Source organism: Mobula hypostoma, chromosome 8, assembly GCF_963921235.1.
Source record: "Mobula hypostoma chromosome 8, sMobHyp1.1, whole genome shotgun sequence".
Classification (NCBI taxonomy): Eukaryota; Metazoa; Chordata; class Chondrichthyes; order Myliobatiformes; family Myliobatidae; genus Mobula; species Mobula hypostoma.
In genome coordinates this window covers 65,228,419-65,242,448 of record NC_086104.1, presented here as the reverse complement: position 1 = coordinate 65,242,448, position 14,030 = coordinate 65,228,419, and the positions used below count along the sequence as shown (strand labels likewise).

General features: G+C 41.8%; 1 protein-coding gene across 3 annotated transcripts in view; it reads right to left on the bottom strand.

Annotated features, from left to right (window-relative positions):
• Positions 1 to 9,326, bottom strand: part of LOC134350589 (rho guanine nucleotide exchange factor TIAM2-like) — a 276,948-nt gene extending 267,622 nt beyond the window's left edge. For all 3 annotated transcript variants that reach the window (XM_063056011.1, XM_063056010.1, XM_063056012.1), the window contains exon 1: positions 9,154 to 9,326. The gene's annotated coding sequence lies outside the window, so the exon portion shown is untranslated. The remainder of the gene's footprint in view (positions 1 to 9,153) is intronic.
• Positions 9,327 to 14,030: the final 4,704 nt, after the last annotated feature.

Sequence of the window (14,030 nt, the reverse complement as noted above, 5' to 3'; positions counted from 1 at the left end):
ATCTCCCGGTAGCCACCCACTTCAACTCTGCTTCTCATTCCCATTCAGATATGTCCATACATGGTCTCCTCTACTGCCATGATGAGGCTAAACTCAAGCTGGAGGAGCAACACCTCATATACCGTTTAGGTAGTCTCCAGCCCCTTGGTATGAACATAGAATTCTCCAACTTCCAGTAATTCCCTCCCCCTCCCTTTCCCTATCCCTATGTCACTCTGCCCCCTCCCCCAGCTCCCTCATGGCTCCGCCTCCTTCTTCCACTACCCATTGTTTTCAGGGCTATCCTTCCCCATCTTTCCTTCTTCAGTCCTGACGAAGGGTTCCGGCCTGAAACGTCGACTCATCGTTTCTAACTGATGCTGCCCGACCTGCTGAGTTCATCCAGTGTACTGAAAGAGTTGGCATGGAGTTGTTGGGCCAAAGGGTGTGCATCCATGCTTTATTCCTCTATAATGCCAATTGTCCCTTTTGCGTTTAGCAAACCACTTAGGAAATAATAAGCTAAACAAATTATGTTTTCTAACTTCAAAGCTTTAAACTAACTCAAAGGGAGACACGCATGTCCGAAATGTGAGTCTAACGTTGTGCTTACTTTAAGCCAGGTGCACACATACCATGTGGTAGCGCGATGACATATGCAATTATATATATAACCTGTAATAAATTTAAACAAAGAATGCTAAATTAAACAATATTTATTTTTACACACACACACAAGATTACTTAAATATTAAATACACAACACTTCTCCCTGCTTAGCTATAAATGCCAACTCAATATAGAAGGCACCTCAACTCTATATGCAGTATATTACCATACCGACATCCACAGCATAGTAAATTCTAAATTGTCCCATTCAGGCCTAAAGATTTAATTACTGTGAAGGCTTTCTTACTCTTGTTGGATAACACCTTTCCTGAAAAGGGGGATCACTTTGCTTAGCAAGTGAGTCTTCTTGTTGTGAAATAATCTCAAATTCTGGGCCCTCCTTCGTGCTCACTCACTGCAGAAGGTGACTCAGACTACAGGAAGTTGGTGCAATAGTTCTGGACAGCTTTCTTCTCCTTCCCTCAGCTTCGCTTAATTTGTGCATCTTGATATTGAGAAGGTGCATTTAGTTCACTGGAGTATTTGCTTATTAATCCTATCTCTCCCTTTACATTTTGATCTCGCCTCTTGGTTTCTGCATCTAAAACATCATCTGATGAATCCTCTATTTTCATAACTCCACTGACTCCTTTCTTCTTCACCTTCCATTCACCCAGCTTGGTTTGGTCTTTCCATCTACCTTTACAATCAACTTTTAGTCTCTTCCTTGAAGTTCATGCAATAACCTTTAAGTAAGCAGAGTAGATTCTGATTCTTTGTACTCACAAAAGTTGAATGCTTGCAACTTTTCTGGAGCTCCTTGAAATCTCTTCCAGCTTAAAACCAAAGCACATTTCACACATAAATCCCTGTTGAAGTTGAATGTTGAACACATGTAAAACTGTTGTAGTTGGACCTCTGCTTTCGTTACTTTCTTCCGAGCAGTGTGGTCCTTCCTTGGTCCAATACGCTTTCCATCCAGAGGCAAAGAGGCACCAACACCTGTTTGCCCTCTATTGGGCAATGCAATTGGCTTTCCTTTGACTCTATTACAGGGAATGTGACATGCCAACAGCAGATGGATTTCCAATCAAGCTATAGTTGTCTCAAACAATGCTGGTCCTGCTGTTTTTAACCAAATTCAAGCTCAGTCTGGCTCGTTGGTTGCTTCATTCCCACAGGAGTCATCTTTTCTCCAGTATAAGTTCTTATCTGGATATCTGCAGGTTTCAGTTTAGTATCTTTGAAATGCCATTCAAATTATTTTGTGGAATGACAAACAGATGAGCCAGTGTCCAGTTCCATCTTAATTAGTTTACCATTCACTTCTGGAGTAAGTCATGTTGCTTTTCTAATGTTAATTTTCACACTTTAAATCTCCAGGCTACGCAGTCCTGTTTCACTCTCATCGTTATCAGATTTTTCATCAACAGCATGCAGATTACAGCTGTTTTTCAAATTCCAAATTGACTTTTTAGCTTTTTATCTTCCCTGTGCAGTCCATTTATTTTTGTCTGCCTGACATGCTCTTTGTATTTGTCCTACTTTGGACTTTCAGCAAATTTTGCCCTTAAAATCTGTGTATGTGAGCTCCTGTCACAATGGTTCAGCTGGGCTGATTTCTGTTTAGATGTTGCAGCTTTGTTCACATTCACTTTCATTCCTGACTGCAACTCAATTGCAAATCTGTCTGCTCTTTCCATAGATACAATTTTAACTGCTCTTTTGAATCCAAATTGCGGATCAGTTGGGATCCGCTTTTGAATGCTTTCTTTTAAGATTCCACAAACTAAACAATTTTTCAGTGCATCATCAAGCCTATCATTGACCTGACAATGCTCAGACAATCTCTTCAATTAAGCCATTTAATGGCTGAAATGGACACCCCTTCTTTTTGACTCTAAAGCATTCTGCAGTCAACAATGGTTTCAGCTCTAAATGTTCCTGTATACTTTCACAACACTCACTTCTGCTGGTTTGGTTGGAGCAGTCAAACTTCGAAACAAACTGTATACCTTTAAATGCAATACACTCAGCAAAATTGGTACTCATTTCTTATTGGCTATTTCATTTGCTTCAAAATACTGTTCAATTAGCTCAGTATACATGAACCTGTTAGCTCTTGTGGAATCAAACATGCCAATATTTCCAATGTAGCCAGCCATTTCTGCTCTTGTATTTAACGATCATCACTTGGTACTCACTCTTTATGAACCAGTGAATTCTTCCATTTTCTGACTTTTTTTTTTAACCTCAATCACATCTTCCCTTCTGAAGAGCACATGTTGCTCTGCTTGTTTTTAAAAATTTGACCATCTCTGCTCGTGTTGGGCTGCATTTTTACTCACCATTTCTCGCCGTGCTTTTTGTTTGAATGTCTCGCTATGCTTCAACAGGTAGGTGACCATCTCGGGTTTGTGTAAAAAATACCTCGTTGTCACTGTTATATTTTGTAACTTCAAAATATTACACTAATTCAAAGGAAAATATGGGGGTCTGAAATGAGAGTCGAACCTTGTGGTTACTTTAAGCGAGGTGCACGCATCACGTGGTAGCGTGACAATGAATGCAATTCACTTCTTTATATGTATAACCCAAAATGAATTATTTAACCAAACAAGAATGAAAACTATAAGATTATACAAATATTAAATATACAGTGAACTACATAACCAATGGTACACAGTTTCCACTCTTTACTCCTGCAGTAGGGTGACTATTCTCAAACAGTGTAAGACTTCAAGCAGCTCTCAGAAAGCTGCATTTTGTATTGACGAGCAAGCTCTCCTCCTGCTGCCTCACCCAGCTAAATCATTTTGCATGAAATGAAGAAACTTAGCGAAGCATTTCTGCCAGCTATTTGCACCCAAAAGATGACATGGACGTAGACCAGGACCACTGGGTAAAAATTACCACCCAAGCCTTTATCAAAGAAAGGAACAGATTTGTATCATTCTATACACAAGAGCATTTCTTTCAGTGGCTAACTGAGGAACAAATGAATACAATGCAGGAATATTAGAACTAATTTTGCAGTTTCCTCCCAGTATTATAAATTGGTACTATCAAAAAAGCATTTTAAGATAGTCCAGGTTAATATAATGTGTCCCTGCTAGCAAGTATTGTGCTTAAAGAAGATGTACTTAAAAAGTCAGTGTGATGGATGTATTACAACTTCCTTTAGACCAGTTAAAATTAACTGCATTTTCCCTTGCGTAAATGGGCTTGATGGCTCAGCCAATGTCAACTTATTTATGTAATCGAATATTAGTCCAGATGCCTGAGGGAAGGAGTTAAATGAATGCAGGATGCTTCCCCTGAGAGAGAAGAATTTAATATAGAAGTCAAAAGTGAACTGGCAGCAATGAACTGGGAATCAAGCACTCCACTGGAGTGCTAGGATAAGCATTCATCACTGATGTGTAAACGGGTAGCAGTCATTCCATTTGTCTGGGTGCACAGAAACAAAGAGCACAGCACAGGTGATTAGAAGGCAGAAATATTTACAGGTCAATGATCAACACAACTTGACGTGTACAGAAATAATGAAAGATGTGCAGTTGATAGCACTTGACACATCTACTTTGCTGAGAATAGTGTGTATGGAAACCACAAAACAGTTGCAGGGGAACTCCATCCCAAACCAGACTGGACAGATGTACTGATGTAGTAAAATGCAAACACAAAATGTGAAACTTTGTTCAATAAATAAAGGATTGCCTATTATGTGCTGACTGAAATGCTGTAAAACATCTTATGCTATCGATTCTGAATATTCTACCAAAACAACAGATTTAGTGCAAATCTTTGTTGTGCCTCTTTGACCAAGATTCCAATGAAACATTTGGAATATTCAAATTTTTGCACTGTAACACATTCAATTCTACCTTCATTAATATTCAAGCATTTTTAGATTTTCTACACAAACCTGACACTCACTGAAGAATGCTTATTCAGTCACTTTTCCATTCTTCACCCTGTTCCATTATTCTAGCTTCACCACAATTAAACAGATTTCCAAACAAAACACAAATGAACATCAAAGATCTGTCCTTGTCCTGCAACAATTAAAATTATGTGCAAGAATACCTTTGCTTGCCTTGGTCATTTACCTCCTCCACCCCGCCCCGGAATAGATGTAGCACCATATCCACAGGTATCTCCTGGGTAGCATGCAAAGCTTAAACTCTAAAAAGTATTTTGGCCCAATCTGCATTTCAGTTTTAACACATGTAGAATCTCAGTTCAAATACAATTTTGTTATGTTGGGCGTGTAAGAAAATGTATACTTTCTTTAAGAATTTTTGGATTCTAATGTCAAATGAAACAAGAAATGTGTGATCCAAGACTGCTTTAAAAATACAGGATCACAACAGCAGAAGTTCAGCTAAAAGAACAGGCCAAAACAAAAACAATGTAACAGTGAGCTGTACTGAACACAAAAATAACTTCTCAAATTAATTCTATTTGTTCCCAAGTTTTGTTCAATGCTGAATTACGTAAGAGAAAGAAATGAAACTGTAGTGGACCAAGAGGATAGTAAAACACTTTGAAAGGGTAAAGGAAGGGGTAAACAAAAGCAGATAAAATTAGTGTTAAGAAATATTAACTGCCAAATGTCAGGGAAAAAGAGTGAAGAGAGGCAATATAAACTCAAGACATAAATATGAAAAGGATACAGATATAGAGGAAATCCAAGGAGTAAACATGCATAAATCATTGTGACAAGCAATACTAATTGAAAGTTAAAATAATAGGCAGAGCTGAAGTAATAAAAGGAAGTTAATGGTAAACATTTATAACACACTAGGTGCCATGTAGAAAACAGCGTGTACAGTAGTTCTAGGCAGTGAGGTTGGAGAAGCTGAGGTTGTTCTTCATGGAGCACAGCAGAATGAAAGAGATCATTAAAATCATGAAAGGAATAGGCTGTCTCCATTGGCAGAAGTGTCCAGAATCAAAATAGCAAGTGAACCAAATGCTATGGAAGGACTTCTTTCTAATTTTAATTGAAACAAGTGGTTGGGTCCAGAATGCATAGCCAGGGCTATTAATGGAAGTAGATTCATTCAATCAGTAGACAAAAAATGCTGGAGGGACTCAGTGGGTCAAGCATCATCTTTGGAGGGAAATGGGCAGTTGATGTTTCAGGGCAAGACCTTTAATCAGGCCTGAAAAGAAGAGGGCAGAGTTCAGAATGAAAGGGTGGAGGGAGAGAGAGGAGCACAAGTAGGCAGGTGAAAGGGTGGGAGTGGAAATGATGTCAGAAGCTGGGAGATGATTAAGTGGAAGTGTCAAGGGCTGATAGGGCAAGTCAGTAAAAAAGCTGGGGAACCAGAGGAAGGAAGGTGTGGGTGACGAGGAGGGAGGGTAAAAGAGGAGGGAGGGTAAAAGAGGTAAAGGGGCCAAAGGGATACTATAAAATAAAGAGGAGGGAAGGGGAAAACAGAGCGAGCAGTTACTGGAAGTTACAAGAACTCAGTGATGAGTCTGGCCTCATTGGGGCAGTAGAAGAGGCTGTGGAGAACATGTCAGTGTGGGAATGAGAAGTGGAATTCAAATAGGTGGCCACCAGGCGGACATGGCTGTTACAGCAGGTGGAGCAACGATGTCTGACAATTCAGACATGGCAATCAAAGGAAACTGTGTAAGTAATTGACAGCAAGCAAAAAACATCTCTGGATTTATGACAAATAACACAGGAGATTGCCGTCATACAGCACTTGCACAGATTTGAGGAGCTGAATGATGGTCCCGAGCTGAATGATGCTCTCAAGCTGAAAACTTTACATTTGAATAGAAGTTTTTTTTCCCCAATTCCAGATAAAGTTCCAACCTCACTTGCCAACTTGGGTTATATCCTTTGAATATTTCCTGATGGATAGAGTTCTGCAGGAATAGTAAAGGTTTCTCACACCACTACCTCTCCATTTAAACAGATAAAGATTAAACATAAAATGTCTTCATGAGACCTTTATGTAAATCTGGAGTGTATGGGGTGTCAGGGAGGGGTAGCACCTCTGGTAAGGGGACATGTCGCATTCTTTTCAAGGCGGTTAGTCCACCTTTGGTCCCTACCTGGCACCAGCTCTCACCTGTGGCTCCCTGTAGCTGTCTGCATGCAACAGCGGCCACACCCCGGGCAACGGCCTCGACAAGCCGGCTAAACCAGGTGAGGGTAGCTGATGGGTCTCAAACCCTCAATGAGATAGGGAGATGTCTATCCCAGCATGTGAAGACAGACTCCGGCAGATTGAGCAGACGAGGCCTATGGAAGGTCCAACAGTCAAGAAGGCGGTCTCTGCAAGCGTCGTGGAACATGTAGAGCAGGACAAGACACAGAAGACGTCCTGGTCATCCACTGTGCCTAGTCCCGTCTCCAGCCGTCTTGACTCTGTCTTGCCACTGGATCCAGATGGGAATTGGGAAGAGAGAGTGAGGCTGACGCTGCGCGACTCTCCCTCACTTAAATCCAAATCACGTGCTAGTCTCGACACCATCATAATGGTGTCAAAGTCCTCATAAACGTCGACGATGGACGAACACAAATGTAAATCTGAACACTTTCCAGCAGATCTATAATTAGAAATACTGACCATCTTATCCTTTTCACAAGGCCACAGGCCCTGGTCAGACCACATCTGGAGTGCAAACCATCACATCTTGGAAAGATATTACTGGTCTTGGGAGGAGAGCAACATCAGTTCAAAGTTTCAAGAACTGGTGTCTCTGGCATTGTGAGGCACCGGTCTAGTAACTGCACTAATATGCCACCCTATAATTATTAGGTCATTTGCCATAACTTTAAAATTAGAACCAGATACAAAAGAAATAAAAATGTATATTAAATCTAAAATCCATTTTTTAAAAATCGATGTGTAAGAATATAAAGAGCATTAAGTAAAGTCAAGGAAAATTACAGTGTACTGAATTAAGTGGAACACGCTGAAGGGGGTCTAAATGGCCCGCTTCTGTTCTAAACACTGAAATTATATCTTCAGATTCCAAGTGCTGAGATTAGTTAACTCACCACAAATTTGGCGTCAAACCCAAAACTTTTCTTCTCCATATGCTTCAATATTGCACCATATGGGCTATTTAGAGAGAGCCCCAACACCTATTCATTCTCTCCATTGGTGAGGTGATGGGGATGCTAACGAGGTATTCAAATGCACAAAATCCATCTGAGTCACTGACTCAAATCGCAGATCCACACAACTGCGAGTATTAATGCTCACCGACTCTCTGCTCATTAATTAGGCAAGACTCATTAGTCTAGCATTCTGTCAACAGTATTAAGCCTTATTCGTCCGAAGTTGAGCGTTGAATCGTAACAACGTTCACGCAGCAAACATATTGAAAGGAATTATCTTAACAACTTTGATATAATTCTTTGAAGAGTTGTACTGAATTTCCCGACAACTGATTTTATATATACACACTTTTTCAAATAATAAAAAAATACGCAGGCCCGATAGTCTGAAGAGTTACAGCTTAAAACGTACTTTACAAGAAATGATTTTATTTCAAAATTAGAACATGGGAAGGATGTACCCGAAACAAAGAATGTCACGGTCCTTCTGATCTTTTCCGAAAGTTTCAAACTGCACTTTTAAAAAAACTCAGTTTAAAAAAACAATTTAAAAAATAAACAGCATGTCGGCGAGATCATTCCTACACCACCCAAGACTGTAATATAGATCTAATTGGAATAATGTGTCCTGATGTAGTGCCACGTTCTTCAGAGTAGGAATTTCCTCTCGGCACGCACCATGCAGACCGCTGTCACTACATTGCTGTCCCTGGCTCCGATCCGTCCAATCCACCGCTTTCAAACACGCTTCAGACTTTCTCTTTAACGGGCTTATCGCCGTCTCTTTTTTTCTCCATCCCGCACATTCACAATCATTCAAAACAAAATGCTGGTAAAACTTGAGAGGGCATTCCAAGCAGCGCAGAGAGAGAGAGAAAAAAACAGCTCTTTTGAAAATTAAACGGCACGAACCAATCGGAACTGTTTTCCACTCCTAAAAACACCGCTCTCTGTCCTTGTAGTAAGGAATAAACGCCGATATGATTTCAGTCCAACGGTTCCGTGAAAACGCATCATAAAATACCGAAGGAGCAGGGCAGAGCTCCCATCCCCCACAGCCGGTGACTTCGCCAGGTAACGGCTCGGCTTTCCGCCGCTCCCTCCCTGGGCACACATTTCGTGTCACTTTCAGAGTTACTTTAGTCCTTACTGAAGGTAAACAACGTGCTGCAGTCCGGGGAGGGGGGACGAGAGCATAGCAACCTTCCCGGAGACACCCCTCCCCAAACAAAGCGGCTCCGCCTGAAACTCGCGAAGATCGTGTTTGTCGGAATTGGGCACTGATGACCAGGCTGGCTGACAAACGACGGAATCTCCGAAAGTTTGAAGGATTGAAAAAAACAATGCACAACTTCCTCAGGAGCATGGAGACTGGCAGCCGCCTGAAAAGGAACAGTGGAGTGGCAACAAAGGGAGCTTTTGAAAGCAACAAAGTCAGGGCTCTGCGGTAACAAATCTGGTGTCAAACTTACCAGCTGCCGAAAGAAACTTGCAGACTTTCACCAAGGGACAAATATGAGAGGCACCCTTTCCCTTTCTTTCCTTTCATGTAAGGATGGAATACATGCCTCACTCAGTCGTACAGTAGGTGTCCCAATGTGTACACCCAGCCATTCGCTACCGGCCTGATTTTTTACCCCATACTCGCCAAAACTTCCCCCGACAATGAGTCCACGGTAGCCCCGGCACGCGAGCGCATGTCCACATGTTCATTGGTAGCTCTGAACTGTCCATCATCCGAACTTGCTCTCCCATTTGTTTGAATTGCCCTCATTCCCGCCCTCCATGCGTATAACGTCACGCACTGAGAACTGCAGCTGAGTTTTCTCGAATATGAGTGTTGCAAATACTTGGGTGTTACTTTATTTCAAATCAATGGCGATTCATTGTACCGTGGGAAGATAGGCTGAACCCAAGTAATTAGGTGCCATTACCAGTATTTTCTCACCTTTCTTGTTGTTTGAATCTCCACCCCACCCTTTATCAGCATATTCTTTTGTCTTCTAGAATTTGTTTCTACAGGTTCTGTCTGACTGTCAGTTATACAAATTGACACCTTTATCTGGCAGTTTGCATATCTTAAACTACTTAACTGCACTTCTGTGACAAATGCGCCTTTTTATTGTACCCCGCACGTTTTAATTCCACAACGACACACACCAAGTGCTGGAGGAACTCAGCAGGTCAGGCAGCCTCTGTGGAAATGATAAACAGTCGATGCTTCGGCCAAGTCCCTTGTCCGGGACTGGAAAGGAAGTGGGTAGACGCCAGAGTAAAAGGGTGGGGAGAGGGAAAGGAGGACCAGCTAGAAGGTGATAGGTGAAACTAGGTGGGTGGGAAAAGTAAAGAGCTAGAAAATAAGCTGAAAGGCGAGGAGTGTAGACGATGGGAGAAAGGGAAGCGTCCATTATTAAGGACCTCCAGTACCCAGGGCATACCCTTTTCTCACTGTTACCATCAGGAAGGAGGTACAGAAGCCTGAAGGCACACACTCAGCGATTCAGGAACAGCTTCTTCCTCTCTGCCATCCGATTCCTAAATGGACATTGAACCATCGTACACTGCCTCATTTTTAAAATATATATTTTTTGCACAATTTTGAATCTATTAAATATACGTATACTGTAATTAATTTACTTATTATTACTTTATTTTGTTTTTTTCTTCTATATTATGTATTGCATTGAACTGCTGCTGCTAAGTTAACAAATTTCACGACACATGCTGGTTATAATAAACCTAATTCTGATTCTAATTCTGAAGAGGCACTGGGGTGAGGTGACAGGCAGGTGAGAAGAAGAGGTAAGAGGCCAGAGTGGGGAAAAAAGACTAGAGAAGGGGCAGGGAAAAGAAAGTTATAGGAAGGAGAAGTCGATGTTCATGCCATCAAGTTGGAGGCTACCGAGATGGAATATGAGGAGATGCTCCCCCACCTTGAGCGTGGTCTCATCATGGCAAAGGAGAAGGTCATGGACTGACAATATTGGAACAGGAATGGGGATAAGAATTAAAATGGTTGTTCACCAGATATTTCCACTTTTGGCAGATGGAGCAAAGGTGCTCGACATTTGCCAAAAGCAGAATTTCCCAGCACCAATCAAACTTGTTTGAACAGCCCTCATCTAGTTCGAACATTTGATGAAAATTCCCAGTTCTGAGGAAGGATCGCAGACCGGAAACACTGCTTTTGAGCAGATGGTGCCATGCCTGCTGAGTTTTTCCAGCATTTTCTGTTTTTAATTCCAACATGTGTTGGTTTTATTTCACATATACACCCAATGTTCTCCAGCAGTCCCACAAGTATTGGGTTACATTGCACTATGGTGGCTTGTGAGGTGACTGGGGAGGCCAATGTGGGGACTGCAGAACTTTCCACAGATGGTCCAGGAGCTGCATGACCGGATGCCTGGTTGCATTCCATGTTCTCCATGTGAATAATGAAGCACTTCTATCTCTGATGCATCATCTGCCTCTAGAACTTATGATACAATAGCTTGAAGAAATGTTATTTCAATTTATTAAGTTGAGAAAGGAGTGCTGTGGATATGACATTCACTGAGTGACAAGAAATAACCACCAGTGATAGGTGAAAGTTTTTCACATTGTTGCTGGTAATCAAGAGTCACAATTTTTTATCAGCAAAAAGGACTGTAGCAGAATCAAACTCAGCTGTATAATAGAAAGTAATGGACATAAGAAGTGAAAGAAAGAATAAGCCATCTTGATCTTGTGCCTGCTCTAACATTCATTGCCAGGGAGTTCTATGGTTGGATGCAGGCCCTTTGTCTCCACTGGTTCATGCAGTCCAAGATACCCCATTCACACTAATTCCATTTGCCAGTGCTTGACCCATAACATTCAAGACCTTTCTGATCCATGTACTTCTCCAACTACCTTTTAAAAGTTGTCATTGTGCCTGCCTCAACTACTTCTGGCAGCTGATTCCACATAGATATCCCTCATGTTTAAAAAAAAGTTACCCCTCAATTTCCTCTTAAATCTTTCCCCCTCACCTTATACCTCTGTGTCTAGTTCTTAATTCCCAGCTCTGAGAAAAAGATTGCGCATTTACTCTATCTCTGCCCCTCGTGATTTCCTACATCTCAAGAAGATTACTGCTCAGTCTCCTCTGCTCAATGCAATAATGTCCCAGCCTGTCCAGCTTAGTCCCTCAAGTCCTGGCAGCATCCTCGTTAAGTCTTTCCAGTTTAATAAAATCCTTCTATAGCAGGGCAACCAAAACTGAACACAATACTCCAAATGCAGCCTCATCTGTGTCCTGTACAACTACATAATGACATCCCTACTTTTATACTCAGTGTCCTCACTTATGAAGGCCAGCATACCATAAGCCTGCTTCTCCAATTTGTCTACTACTGAATCTACACTTGGTGAACCATGTACTTATACTCCAAGGACCCTCTGTTGTACAACAATACAATAGACAATAGGTGCAGGAGTAGACCATTTGGCCCTTCAAGCCAGCACCACCATTCACTGTGATCATGGCTGATCATCCACAATCAGTAGCCCGTCCCTGCCTTCTCCCCATATCCCTTGACTCCACTATCTTTAAGAGCTCTATCTAACTCTTGAAAGCATCCAGAGAATTTGCCTCCACTGCCTTCTGGGGCAGAGCATTCCACAGATCCACAACTCTCTGGGTGAAAAAGTTTTTCCTCAACTCCATCCTAAATGGCCTACCCCTTATTCTTAAACTGTGGCCTCTGGTTCTGGACTCACCCAATATCGGGAACATGTTTCCTGCCTCTAGCGTGTCCAATCCCTTAATAATCTTTTATGTTTAAATCAGATCCCCTCTCATCGTTCTAAGTTCCAGTGTATACAAGCCCAGTCTCTCCAATCTTTTAACATATGACAGTCCCGCCATCACTACGCTACACTCCCTCAATAGGAAGAATGTCCTTCCTCAAATTTGGAGACCAAAACTGCACACAATAGGTGTGGTCTCACCAGGGCCCTGTACAACTACAGAAGGACCTCTTTGCTCCTATACTCAACTGCCCTTGATATGAAGGCCAACATGCCATTACCTTTCTTCACTGCCTGCTATACCTGTATGCTTACTTTCAGTGACTGATGAACAAGGACACCTAGATCTCATTGTACCTCCCCTTTTCCTAGCTTGACACCATTCAGATCATAATCTGCCTCCCTGTTCTTGCCACCAAAGTGGATAACCTCACATTTATCTACATTAAACTGCATCTGCCCACTCACCCAACCTGTCCAAGACACCCTGCATTCTCATAACATCCACCTCACATTTCACATTGCCACCCAGCTTTGTGTCATCTGCAAATTTGCTAATGTCACTTTTAATCCCTTCATCTAAATCATTAATGTATATTGTAAATAGCTGCAGTCCCAGCACCAAGCCTTGCAGTATCCCACTAGTCACTGCCTGCCATTCTGAAAGGGACCTGTTAATCCCTACTCTTTGTTTCCTGTCTGCCAACCAATTTTCTATCCATGTCAGTACCCTACCCCAATACCACATGCTCCAATTTTGCCCACTAATCTCCTATGTGGGACCTTATCAAAGGCTTTCTAAAAGTCCAGTTGCACTACATCCACTGTCTCTCCCTGGTCCATTTTCATAGTTACATCCTCAAAAAATTCCAGAAAATTAGTCAAGCATGATTTCCCCTTCGGAAATCCATGCTGACTCGGACCGATCCTGTTACTGCTATTCAAATGTGCTGCTATTTCATCTCTTATAATCGACTCTAGCATCTTCCCCATCACTGATGTCAGGCTAACTGGTTTTCTCTCTCCCTCCTTTCTTAAAAAGTGGGATAACATTAGCTACCCTCCTATCCACAGGAACTGATCCTGAATCTATAGAACATTGGAAAAGGATTACCAATGCATCCATGATTTCTAGAGCCACCTCATTAAGTACCCTGGGATGCAGACCATCAGGCCCTGGGGATTTATCAGCCTTCAGTCCCATCAGTCTGTCCAACACCATTTTCTGCCTAATATAAATTTCCTTCAGTTCCTCCGTTACCTTAGGTCCTCTGGCCACTATTACATCTGGGAGATCGTTTGTGTCTTCCCTAGTGAAGACAAATCCAAAGTACCTGTTCAACTCGTCTGCCATTTCTTTGTGCTCCACAATAAATTCACCCGTTTCTGTCTTCAAGGGCCCAACTCTGGTCTTAAATAATTTTTTCCTCTTCACATACCTAAAGAAGCTTTTACTATCCTCTTTCATATTCTTGGCTAGCTTACCTTCGTACCTCATCTTTCCTCCGCATATTGCCTTTTTAGTTCTCTTCTGTTGCTCATCAAAAGTTTCCCAATCCTCTGGCTTCCTGCTCAT